Source organism: Pinus tabuliformis, chromosome X, assembly GCF_031772625.1.
Source record: "Pinus tabuliformis cultivar Carrire ecotype Pingquan chromosome X, CPIR1, whole genome shotgun sequence".
Classification (NCBI taxonomy): domain Eukaryota; kingdom Viridiplantae; phylum Streptophyta; class Pinopsida; order Pinales; family Pinaceae; genus Pinus; species Pinus tabuliformis.
The window spans coordinates 1,734,364,334-1,734,378,584 of record NC_142308.1 but is presented as its reverse complement, the minus strand read 5'-3'; positions in this window follow the sequence as shown (position 1 = coordinate 1,734,378,584).

The window sequence follows — 14,251 nt, the reverse complement described above, 5'->3', positions numbered from 1 at the left end:
GTTTGATGGTAGGATTTATTCCTTCCCATATGCCAGCAAGTAAGAATAGGTTATAAGAGATGGTTTTGGTTTGACACGGTCAACCCACAAGGCATTGGTTAGGTAATTGTGCCAATCCCTCCACTCTGATAATAAGGTATTCTTGATTATGTAGATTAGGTTTTTAGTAGTGGATTCAACCAAGTTGTTTCCTTGAGGGGTAATGATTAGAGTAATTTTTCAAAACAATACCATTTTTCAAATCAAAATAATACAACTTAAATGATGAAAAGCAAGTAGCATTATCAAACACGAGGGAGGTAGGAATGTTGAACCTAGTTATGATGTTTTGATTAAGGAAACGAAATACCTCCTCGTTGTTGATTTGATGTAGTGGCACAACTTCCACCCACCTTGTGAAATATTCCATGGATGTGAGTATGTACCTATGTTTTTTAAATGAATGAGGTGTTATTTACCCAATGACATCCAACCTGCACTAATGAAAAGGTTCTTCCACCGCAATGGGTTGGAGTAGTGCAATTGACCGTGATTCCCTTCCAACACACATTTGATAGATAAGGAATTTTTACACATATGCATGGGAATCCTTGAAAACGTAGGCCAATAAAAAATAACCCTCATGACCTTGTGTTCTTTTGTATCACTAGCATAATATACACCTATTGGCCCATCATGTAGCTCCTTCAACACTCTTTTGGCTTCTTCAGATTCTAGACATTTGAATAATACACCATTGTGGTGCTTACAAAAATAATTACCATTGACCAACTGATAATATGTTTCTTTGAGTCTAATGGTCCTTTTCTATTTCACAGACAAAGTAGGAGACAAAGTGCCTTTCCCTAAATATAATTTTAGATTAGTGTACCAGGATGACGAAAAATTAGATGCACACACTAGATCATTTTAGTACATCTCGATTTCTTACTCTCATCTGACTAGTTCTTCATCCGGTTGGTCGGATGCTTCAACAAACAATTTATATAGCCCGTGCCGTTTAATTGTGTAAGGTGCATGTTTTGATTCCAGATCACTGGATGAGGTATAAACACTATGACATGATTTTTATGGATGTAGGGTCGGAAGTGTTTGATGAATTTATATATTACATATGCTTGTTTTCCCATATTGGGATAGTTAAGCTCCGAACCTTACAAACCGGTATTCAAGAATGATATGCATTATTCATTTCCTTGACAATCCTTTTGCATCAACACAGCCAGTAGTGATGAATCTGAAGCGAAGGTGTACAATATCAAATCCTTATTGAAATCAGGGCTATAGAGAGTAGGGGATTCAACAATAGATTTCTTGATAAGATTGAAAGCCTCCTTCTCTTCTTGATTCCATTTGAATACCACATATTTCTTTTTCATGTTCTACAAAGGCTTCACAATCTGGGAAAAAATGGAAATAAACTTATGAAGAAAATTAATGTTTCCCAGGAATCACTGCATAACCTTCTTATTGTTGGGATGCAGGATTTGTGTGATAGCGTTTACGCATTCAGGATCAACTTTGATACCACTCTTGGTTATTATATGTCCCAACAGGTTACCTTCAGAGACAACAAAATGCTCTTCTTGGGATTGAGTGATATCCCATATTTCCTGTAGTGTTCAAAGATTTGTCTCAGGTGATGTAAATGATATGATATTCTTCTAGAGAACATAATTAAATCATCGAGGTAAACTACCATGCTTTGATCAATGGGCCCTTTGATTGTAATAAACATTGCCCTTTGGAAAGTATCTCTAGCATTAATAAGACCAGAGGGCATGCATCGAAAGGAAAACATCCCCCACTTTGTCTAGAAAGCCATCTTCAATCAATCTAGTTCAACAACCAAGACTTCATTGTAACCAAAAATGTAGAGAAAACATTTCATATCTAGAAATTCTTTGTCTACTCCATTGAGGGGACATGATAATTATCTTTGTGAGAATTGTGATTCAAGTTTCAAAAATCAACGCTTAACCTAATATCACCGGACCTCTTCCTTATAGGTACCAGATTGGAGACCCAGGTGGAGTGCCTGACCCTAAAGATAATCTGTGCATCTAATAACTTCTTTGATTCCTTCTAGATGAGATTTTCTAGTGTAAGATGCACTTTCCTTAACTTCTACTAAAATAGTTTGACCCCATCCTTTATGGGTATCACATGCTATATTATATGGGTGTCATACATTTTGAGATCATAATACATCTAAGCAAAAACTTCTCAATAAGTCTTGAATAGGTCGATGAATGCTGATCTCTCAGTAGGTGAGCAACAAGTACCAAGGTTCAGTCCCAAGATTGACTTGTTCATGAAATAACATGGAAATTTGAGTCTTGGTGTTAGGAGGTTCCCAAAACTAGTTTTGTAAGTCAAAATTTTTCTCCAGAGTAACAAGACCTTTAGGCATGGGGTTTCCCTTGTGCGCATCTACCACTTATTGCAAAGATGTCTCATGTTCCTCTTAATTTATCACTACATATTTAAACATATCTACATTGGTGATGAAGTGAATCATTTGTTGATCACCATTAAAAACATGGAAGTTAGTCATGTTGTCTGGGATGGCAGGTTCATAAACAATTTCAATAGAAAATCGATCCCTAAGTAGTGTAAACCTAGCTACAATGTTAGCCAACATATCAACAATGGAATTATTAATTCTAGGAACAAATTTAATACCGAAATCCTTAAAAGAAGAGATCAACTGCCACACCTCTTGTTTGATAATTTTTTATGTGTGGTGATAAATAGTGGATGGTGCTTCATACCTATCTTCTGATGATTTATGAATCAATAATTACCTTCAAACATTCAAATTTTAGTTCAATAAATTTCTTCAGTCTAAGGATCAAGCGCTCATACTCTGGTCTGTTGTTAGCACACTGGAATTCTAACCTACAGGAAATTAAAAACTTATTTTTTGGGGGTCCATCAAGATACAACTCACATTGGCTCTATATTGAGTCTTAGACCCATCATTATATAAAGTCCAAACATCACTACCATTAAAGTCTAAAATAAAATTATTTACATCTAAAGTACAAGATTCATTACCATCCACTTGAGGAAAAGGAAGGTGTTCCACCTCCATATCTTATGAGAGGGGAAATTATATGGATTCATAATGCTAGATGTCTATTTCCAAGAAACACATCCCCAACTCTTCGTGAGGGAAACTGATAGATGCATTTGGTGTTTCCAACTCAATAACCATATTCTTCATATATGGCTCACTACTAAATCTATTTTGATTATTATTTCCTTTGTAGGGGATATATAAATGCAACCAATCTGTTGCAAAATATTTGTACATCTTGTTGGAGTAGTCCCTACTCAAGAACAATCCACATGCTTTGGGTTTGTCAACTACCACGATGTCTATGCATTGACGAACTCTGGAATCAAAGGATATTTTAATTATTACATTGTTCAACTTCCCAACGATAGGGAATTGAGACCTATTGAGTTGGATAATATTGGAATCTATCTTTTCTAGCTCAAAGTTGAGTTTCTTACAGACTGAAAGGGGCATGAAATTGGTGGATGCGTCAAAATCGACAAGACAATTATGCATGTTATAGTTAAAAATCTAAAAATTTAAAAGAAATGGAGAAGCTGAACATCTAGAATTAGCATTAGAAACATTGATAATGGATTGAATATTAATAGGACCTTTGGAATAGCTAGAAGAGGTAGCTTTTGAAGAGGAAGAGGACGTACCAGTTCAAGACATGGAAACAAAGGTCTTAACAATCAACTCCTATTGATTGGTTAGCTTAGCAAGTTCATATCGAGAAATATTAGCCCGAGTCTTCTTCATGTCTTCAGTAATGTTGTATCCAATACACAAAGACCCTGTTTCCTATTTAGATGGTTGAGCAGTAGAAGCAAGTTGTAGGGACTTAACAAGAGATCTGGGAGTGTTGGGATTACCTTTATTTCTTATCAAAGTGCTCTTTGAGGATTGGCCAGTCGATGGTTTGGGAGATGAAGTTGAAGGTTGGGTAGGGTTGACTGGGGGTGAGATCCTTCTTACCAATGCCTTATTCTTGTCTTCCAGTGTGGGCTAAGCTCACAGGGGCTTCACTGGGGAGAAATACCTTGCCACGTGCATTCATATTGGGGGATATGTATTGAGGAAAAGATGACATAATATATGTATCATATAATAGGAGGTAAAGGGTTTTTATATTGGAAGGTATAGAAAATGAAGCTCAAAATTAATGAAAAAATATAAAGGGGTATAAAAAATGTTAATGAAAAAACGGATACTACAATATCTAGTGAAATTAGGGGATTTTTAAATTGGGATGGTTTATTGGGTTCGTATTTGTAGGGGGTTAAATAATGTGATTTTTAGAGGTATTTTCTAATATGTAGTCAGATTAGGGGTATTGTTTAGTATGATAGAAATGAACATGATATGTTAGAGTTTCATTGAGTTGCTCAGCTACCAGTCCTTTTCTTCTTAGATTATATATCTTTGGAGTCTTAAGAGGAAGAGCTCCTCCAACAAGGGCCTCTTGGATACACTGAAATTCACCTCCTCAGATAACTATGAATGCTAAGATAGGTGGAACTTTATTATCATTAGGAGGAGAGACTTCCTCTTCAACATATTTTTGTCCCTCGTCTTCTTCAACAATTGCCTAATCCTCCAGCACCTAGGTCACCATAAAAGTCATATTATGTATCCATTGTAGACACATCTTTTATAAATGAGCGGCTTGGTGAAAGTGCAATAGTTTTCCATGCCAAGATCTTTGACATCAGAATTCGTGTTAGAGCTATGAGCTGACTTTGCGAGTGGAATGTTACTCTTCTTGAAGATAGCATTATATGGTTTTCTTCCTAACAAACTCTCACTAGTATTTCTCTTCAACTCAGACACCTTGTTAGTTAACCGCTTCAAAGATTTAGCTAAAGCCTCAAAATCATAAGAATATTTATCATGAGATTTACTAGATGAGCCTTGGGTTTTCTTACCAACAACCTTTGAATATTCATGTGTGTCATGCTCAAGTTCTCCTATTGAAAGGAAAAAATTTTCAACAACAAGGGCCTCCATGAAAATTTTCACCAATGTGATATTTCCTTCCCTCTTCACGAACATTACAATGTCACGTGGTAACGCCTTAGAATAATAAGCAATAATGATGGAATCATTGAGAGAAACATCAGTTGGGACTTATTCAAGATAGCAATAATCTTTGATTTAAGTCCTTAACCTTCTCCTTTTTACGCATCCTCAAAGAACTAAGCCCAGTTAGGAGCATGGAGGGTGTCTTATCCTTAACAAACTTTTCGAGAAAAGATTTTCAAAATTTGTCCCAAAGTTATTCTCCAAAGTGTGTGGAAAAATCCTCCAAGAAACATCATCATGTTGTACAATCATCATTTACAAATCTAGATAAAATTTGCAGATATGATTTTCAGTTGTGGTTTCTTTCTCGGCATCAAATTTTGGGAGATGCTTTTCGAGGTGTCAGGGAATGTCATGAAGTTGAACCCAGATGTTAAGAGGAGGCTGTTCCATCCAAAAAAAAAAATATTCCTGGTTAGCTCTTGGTGGATGGTAGGCCATTTAATTAACATTGTATTCCTCGTTACTTTCAAAACTAGACCTATAGCATTCACTAGTGTGCAGGGGATATTCCTCATTCCTTCTACTGACCCTAAGATTTATTAAGTTTTTAAGATTTCTGAGGTTTCTGAGGTTCCTCAATTTTCTCTGAGGTATAAGACTTTTTTCATTCTAGGGTTCCTCCTCATTTTGTAAGCTTACATGATTCCTATTATTCCCTTCACTCAGTGGTCTTTGAATATTCTCAATGTTCTCCCATTTGCAATGGTTTCTAGCTTCTAATTTATCCCCTCCAAGACCTTCCTCTTCTGATCCAGGTGGTATTTCTAAACCTTGAATTTAATGTCTCTCAACAATCTTATAAAAATCATCCAAGGTCATGTTAATCAAATCTTCAAGAAAGATAACTAGGATGGATGCCCTTATAGGTACGGTTGCGATTGGTTGAACATGTATGAGGAAGGGAGGTTGTAACAGGGATGCATCCAGGGATATTAGTAAATTGGCAAGTAATAGGACAAAGAGATCTCAATTATTCATCTGTAAATTCATAAAGAGGTGATATGGATTGGATCTTTATATTTTTTTTCATCCATCTCGATTCATTTGGAGTGGAAAAAGTGGAGGAATCAGATCACGGGATCATTTTTACTGGCAGGACCCAGTTTAGAAAAACAGGGTTTGAAACATTTTGGGAGCATTTTGAGGCATCAAATGACATTTTCTGGTGGTAAAAATTTGTTTCGTTAAAGTTTCACCATTTCATTCTATTCTACATGCATTTCAACAATGAAAGACATGTGTCGATCAGAGTCTATATGCAAAAGTTATGCCACTCAGAAGTTGACCTTCATATTTTCACACCTATAGTTCGGGAGGATGCTTTTTTAGCCCCCATTATTCATGGAAGAGGGTCTAGCCACGTGATTATGATGTAAAATACTCTAGAAGAGTCTAGTTAAGAGTTGATATAGTTAAAATTAACGAGTAGTAGGCTATCGAGGTGTGTTATAACTGGGCCACTACGAGGAAGAGGCATTCCATTCTTTCAACAACATTTTGTTCCATAACTAAGAAAATATAGCCAGGAGAGATAGGAGGTAGAGAACAGAAATAGGATTAGTACACTGTAGTAGCCCATGGCCCACGAGCATTACTTCTTTGTAATTGCAGAGATATTTACAGATAGAGAAATAAAGCAAAGCGAACGACCATGTGAGAAATAGGAGGTAGAGAACACAAATAGGATTAGTACATTGTAGTAGCCCATGGCCCACGAGCATTACTTCTTTGTAATTGCAGACATATTTGCAGATAGAGCAAGAAAGCAAAGTGAATGACCATGTGAGAAATCGTTTGATTACTGGTCATTGATGTATATCGTTAACAAACGCGAGACAACTCACCGATAATGATGATGAGAGTCAAGGTACCCTAGTACAATCTAACAAGTGTGAATAAATGTGTTGAAGTCTAACACTTGAGAGAATCTATCAATTAAGAGACATTGATGTATTCTCAATGTCGATAGCGAAGGAGTCTGCCATTGATGACTACAAACCATAAGGAACTAAAAAAAGGACTCTAGATCTTATTCCGAGAGAAATGAGTTGGAGTCGATGGGAAAATATCTATTGGAAGGAAGGCATTAAGGCATCCCGCAACCAGCGCAAGTGTAACTCGAAGACCAATAATTTGGAAGAACTCAAACAAAAAGAGATGAAGTAACCATTTTGAAGTATGTTTCTGACATACACAAGATGTGGCTAGCACATGTCAGAAACCCTCCAAACTAACCAATAATGAAAGATGATACAGAGGTGAGGAATCCATCAATAAGATCAAATGGGAACCAAGGTACTACACAAATCCCAATGTGTGATAATGTACGCTGACGTCAAACACAAGGGAAATGACTTAGTCAAAGACCCATGATATTGATCGATGTTGAGCACAAGGTCACCTATCAATGATGTAAATAGGGCTAGGTTGTGGCTCTAGGCCTACTCTCAAAGTAATTTGTCAGAGTCGATAAGAGCATAACCACTAACAAGAATTCAATGGAGACCTACTTAACCAACACGAGCGAAGGACCAAATACATGATGTGATATTGAAGATCTCTGACAGAATGGGTATGGCCAACAAAATGAGTCAAGAGACACCATCGAATGTTCGACTCATGTTGACTTCCCTTGAACAAAAGCATGACTCATATGTGACTATATGAAAACATAATATAGCTTTGTATAAGTTTACAATGCAAGAGGCATTAACAAACTCTCCATATGATTGGAAGAGATAACCAACTGGGGGAGGACTAACATGATAACAAGGTTATGGCTCTCCTAAAGTCAAACTAAGTCCCATCCCAAATGGAGGAAGGAATTGATTTGAGTGCTTTATTCAAGGGTGGCATAACTCACTCTTTCTTCCATCAAATATGGAATTAAATGTCTTGTCCCTACTCCTTTTTGGAATATTTTTTTCTTTTTCATATTTAAAGCATGAAAAAGAATAAAAGAATGCATAGTGTACAGTGGAAAGAACGAATTCCCAAAAATAGTTTCTCTTGTTCCCGGGGTAGGAAAATTCCTATGCTCAATGCAAGGTGGCGAAATTGGTCGTCGACACTTAAAGGAATGTTCTTTCCATGGATGAAAGGTGTCAAGTCACAGTGGCAAATGAATGCATGGCTTTGAACTTGTAGAAAGGTCATGGTCAAATGTGGCTTATACACAAGTACAAATGAATCTGGCTCAAGGCCAAAAGGATACAAGTAGTCAATATGCAATGTAGTGATAAAAATTAACACATGTGAGCCTCTAGGGTATAAAGCTAGAAAAATAGTGAAGAAGAAAAGAAACAAGGTTTCATCCCAAAGTCCTTGTAGGACTAAAGAGTACTCCCGAGCCTAAGCACTTCTTGTAGCATGGGAAACATATTCTAGTGAGGATATAAATAGGGAGCCCATGTAAGGAATGGATCTACCATGATGTTATGATTTTATAAGATAGCGAGTGAAAGCGGCTAAAAATTGCAACATAATGGGATTGACCTTATGGAAAAATATCGTAGTATGAGGTTAAAGTGGATAATTTAGCAGAAAGTGGTATATCATAACATATATGCCAGTAACGAAAATGATACCTTCCATGATATATCTATGATAATTGAGTCGAAGTGTTGGAAAAACATCTCAAAGTATTCACTTACTCTGAAAAAACAACCTTCCTCAACATTTGAAGCCAAAAATTAAAAGTTCATGAAATAATAAAAAATAAAAATATGAACTTTCAAAAATTGGTTTCTTAAATTTCATTATAAAAAGATAATTTAAACTCACCACAATTCATTTTGACTTGCAAGTGTTGAGAGTTTGAAATCTTGGGAGAAAGATTTGGTCAACTGCATTCCACGATTTCCTCAACCCATTCGTCAAGCAAAAGCTTCTAGGTAATTCTAAACTCAATTTGTCATCGTTTCATGCATTTTGAATCAATTCAAATGATTTTTCACCATAGGGATTTTGAATTAATATTTTACTTCTACATGTACATGGGTTAGGCTTTTGAAATTCATGTGTAGAAATCCCTACACACAAGTTTTGAAAAGAGAAGCCATGTGTACACACCACTATATTTTAGAAAAGTCACATACATGCAGGTAGATTTGAAAAATCAAAATCTACTGGATGAAAATTCCTCAAATTGCAGGATGTCAGTTGTTTGGAAGGAAAGAGAGCATAGTGATGTTGACAATGAGATTTTAGGAGATCGAGTGTCATTAGATGCATTGATAAATTGTGGATTACTCAAATTTTATATGCTATCAAACATGAAAACCCAAACTTGGTTGCTATAAATGCTCGTCCATTATTAGGACCTTGACCAAGAGGTCTTTATGATAGATCAAATGCCTTTGGCAATAGACGTAGAAGATATTTACTTCATTGCAGGGTTTTCCCAAAAGGGGATGCAGTTGATCTAAAAGAGAGGGCCCGAGGAGGCCTAAATGTTTATGATTACATAGACCTCTACTGCACGAAGGGAACAAACAAGGACAGATCTCAAATTCTGATGAATAATGTGAGCAAATTTCCAATCAAAATCATTCTCTTCACCGTTTTCAGAGTGGCATGATCAAAAACTCTACACTAGGCCTCTCAACCAGCCATGTTCTTGGAAGTAGAGTGCCTTCGACCCAATGTATTTGATTGGTGCATAGGCCTCCTAACTTGTATGAAAAAGAAAATAACTTTAGTGAGACAAGGGAAAACAAAGCATTTTGGCTATGGTAGCAGAAATTTCTCCTTCTTCTTTGAGAGAATACCAGCACTCTGACCTAGAGTGTCTACAATCATCAACAGTCCTAGAGATCTAAGGATGTCCAGATGGTCAAATATGATGAGGCGACTAGGTGGGGGAAAGTCACCCGGGCAAAATTCGATGATGAGTTCTTCCTTTGGTATGAGGAACATATCATAGATATAGATGAATATCCCTATGTAGACATAGACTACTGAGAGGACCTAGATCTGGACCTTCTCGAAGGCGTTGCATGAGGCAAGATTGATAAACATTTTAAATTTTATGTTATTTGATTTTTTTTTTTTTAATATGATATTTAAGAATTTAAAAAAATATTTTTTCGTTAAACAAAAATATTACTAAATTATTTGACCATGCTGCAGATGTTGGACCAGTAACACCTGAGGGTCTGCCTAGGCATAGGTGTTGTGGGAGAGACATGGAGAGAGAAGTAGTTGAGACTGAGAGTCTTACATACAATGCAAAGGAACTTGGAGTGTCTATCTCACTAGGTTCCAATGACAACTATAGCGGACCTCCCTAAGGGTCTTCAAAGGTGGGTGGTAGGAGTACCACGAGAGTGGGTGTGTCTCTTTTGATGGGTGGAAAATGCCATTATATTATTCCATGAAGCACATCCAGGGAAAGTCCCACAGACTTAGCCTCTAGATGAGTGATCTTTTATGGACATGATCAGGATTAAGCCCTATTTTTGTAGGACGTTTTTCCACATTTTCTAATATTTTGAACATATTATTGCTATCTATATACAAACAATTTCTCGATGGTTTGATCATATATACAAATGATTTCATGGTATTTTGATTTTAATGTGATGAATGATTAATATGCCAATATAATGCTTGATTAGCTATAGAATCAACAAATTAAATTTCTCATCGTGGAATATGAATGAACGTAATAAAATTAAATGATCTTTGCAATAATCTCACTCTCATAAATTGGCGATGTAATTAGGTATATTTGACATGATATATGTTATTTAGTTGAGACACCACTAGTTGTGAATCCAAATAAACTACTAATGATTCAATACCAAAAGATATTGCCTCATATAGTAAATTAATAACATTGTATTCAACCATATTATTGGATGCAAGACCGATACATGTACCTCCTGTGATTAACACTGACTATATGGGTAGTATATTACTCAAGCAATTGAATCTAAGTTTCAAATATGTCTACCAACACCATCAACGAATCCTAGATACGCCATATTACCCATTGACACTTGCTAAAGTAGACTGAGCTACCACCATCACCACGAGACCCATAGACAGAAATAAACAACTATGTACAGTATTTACACAACAAAGAAAATGCTAGGCAATAGCCTAGGCATAATACTTCTTAAGATAGATCCCATTTCTCAGCTCTGAAAACACATTTCCGTCAAAGTCAACCAACTCATAGGCACCTTTCTTCAAGACCCCTCTAATGATGAAAGGACTGTACCACATAGGTTTGAAATTTCCTGCCCGCAAGGTGTATTTATCTTGGTCATAGAATAGGACAGGGTCACCTTCAGAGAAAACCCTAGGACACACAGTCTTGTCATATTGGTTTTTTCTCTCCTTTTATGATCCTCATTTATTGTGGATACATCTCGATGCTACTCATCAAGATGTTCCAAATGAGTAAGGAATTCTTCAAGACTAAATGTGTTTAGAAGAAGTTTTATAGTTCATTTAAGGGATTGAATCTCACATTCTACAACGAATATTGATTTGAAACCGTAAACTAACTGAAAAGGAGTAAAACCCGTGGCACTCTTAACCGACATATGGTATGCCTAAAGTGCAGGATATAGCATGATGTGCCAGTTGGATCTAGATTTGTTGATAGTCCTTTGCAGGATAACTTTGAGGGATTTATTCATGGGTTTAACCTAACCATTAGCTTGAGGATAATACATAGACCAATTCTCGTTCCAGAATCCCAATTTTAAAGCCAAATCAGACATCATATTATTATTGAAGTAACTGCCATGGTCAGTGACAATCTCCTTTAGAATACTGAAACAAGAAATGACTTGGTTGAAAAGGAAAAGAGTTATTGTCTCACCATCGTTAGCAAAAGTTGGAATAGCTTCAGCCCACTTCGTAAAGTAGTCCGCTGCTAAGTTAATGTAATTGTGACCTTTTGCTAAAGATGGGTTACAAGTCGTAAAATCAATACCCCACTTTGTGAACAGACCTACAATGATTACAGGGAAAAGATGAGCTGTATGAGCGTGCATTTTCCAAGTATATATTTGAGAAGGATGGAACTTTTTGACTGCTCCCATGCAATCTTTAAAAATCGAGGGCAAAAATTAGCCTACACACAAGATTTTTTGGGCTATAGCAAGCCAGATAGATGAACTCCACAAGCTCCACTACAACAGTCATTTAAAATAGACTCAACCTATTTTAAGTTTAAACAACATCTAAGGATTGAATCAATCCCACTACTATAAAAAGTTTGACTGATAATAACATAATTTTTAGCTAAGTGACGTAATTTTCTATGTTCATCCTTCGAAAAAGCTAGAGGAAACTTCAAAGTGTAGAGATATACTATGATGTCTCCATAGCAAGGATCTTGTGAAGAAATGAAGAAGAGAGTTCATAAGGAAATGACTCTTCATAAACAACATCTTCTTCACAAGGAAACTATGAGATCAATTCTGTGAATATTAATTTTTTAAGATTTTGTGGACATAAATTCGATATCGAACTCTTGTAAGATCACAATCCATTTGTTATATTTTCCCCCAATAACTCACCTACTAAGGAAAAAATGAAATGGGTTAACATTGACCAAAAAAAAAGTTTTTCTAAGCAGAATATAATGATGATGTCGCTGGACAGCAGGAAAAGCTACCAAAGCTAATTTCTCTATATGAGAATACCAAAGTTCAAGACTGACTAAGCCTCAACTCAGATATTAAATCACATGCTCTCTAAGAGCATGGTCTTCTTGAACTAGAACAATCCCAATGGTTGATTATGCCATATCGAGATATAATAGGAAATCCATGCTATAATCGTGTGGACTCAAAAGAGGAGTAGAGGTCAATGGCTTTTTCAAAGAATTGAACGAGCATTGAGAAAAATTGTCCCAAAATAATGGGATTCCTTTCTTCAGTAATGTCGTAAATCCTTTTGTAATCTCAACGTAATTTACTATAAATATCCTTAAGATATTGACTTTACCTTAGAGACTCTGAAGTTGACGAACTGTTGACAGGGGAGGAAACTAAAGTATTGCCTCAACCTTGAATGGATCAACATGAATCCCTTCATTGGATATTACAAACCCCAATAATTGACTAGATGTGACAGTGAAAATGCATTTATTAGGATTTAACTGGATCTTATAGTAACGACATCATTCAAAAACCAAGCGAAGGTGATGTGTATGATCAATTCTCTTTCGAGAACGAGAAGCTAGGTCATCTAGATATGCTTCTATAATGTGCTTGATGTCATGGAAAGCATAAGACATGGCCCACTGAAAAGTGGCTCCAACATCATTAAGGCCAAAAGGCATCTTTTTGTATGGAAATGTACCCAAAGGGAGAATAAATGTTGTCTCATGTTGATCATCAGGAAGGATGGTTATTTGATTATATCCTGAAAAACTATTCATAAAGGAGAACACCTCATTTCCAGCACACTCATCAATGATCTAATTGATAAGCGGAGTGGGAAATTATCTTTAGGACAACCCTTATTCAAATCCCTAAAGTCAATGCATACACAGATCATTCCTTGATTTTTATCAACATGGACTAGATTCAAGACCCATTTAGTTAATGGAATGGGGTATATGAAACCCACCTTAAGAAACTTTTTAGCCCCAGCTTTATTAGTTGTTGCTTTCCTAGGATTTTCTAGTTGAAGCTTCTGTCGTACAGGCTTAGCATTTTCATAAGTATTGATATCATGTTGAACTATCCATGGATCGATTCCATGCATTTCCTCATAAGACCAAGCAAATAGATCTCAAAGTAGATCGAAAAAATCTGTGCTGGGGCCAAAAGATTTAATATTTTGTGAGCACTTCTAGTTGAACAAGGAATGGACAAGTTTAACTCAAGTTGATGCAAGTCAAGGAGAAAATATGATTGATGATGCAAGTCATCCCATGGTCTCTTTACACTAGTTATTACTTATAGGAGTACCTCTTCAAATGGTAAGAATATATCAAGGTAGTCCAGTTGAAGTAGAGTTAAGAGTTTAGACCAGAGCCATATCTCCATCCACATCTTCCGATGAGAGAGGAATGAGATCAGAATCTATAGAAGTGACTATAAATTAGAACTCAATTTCTGCCGCAGATTT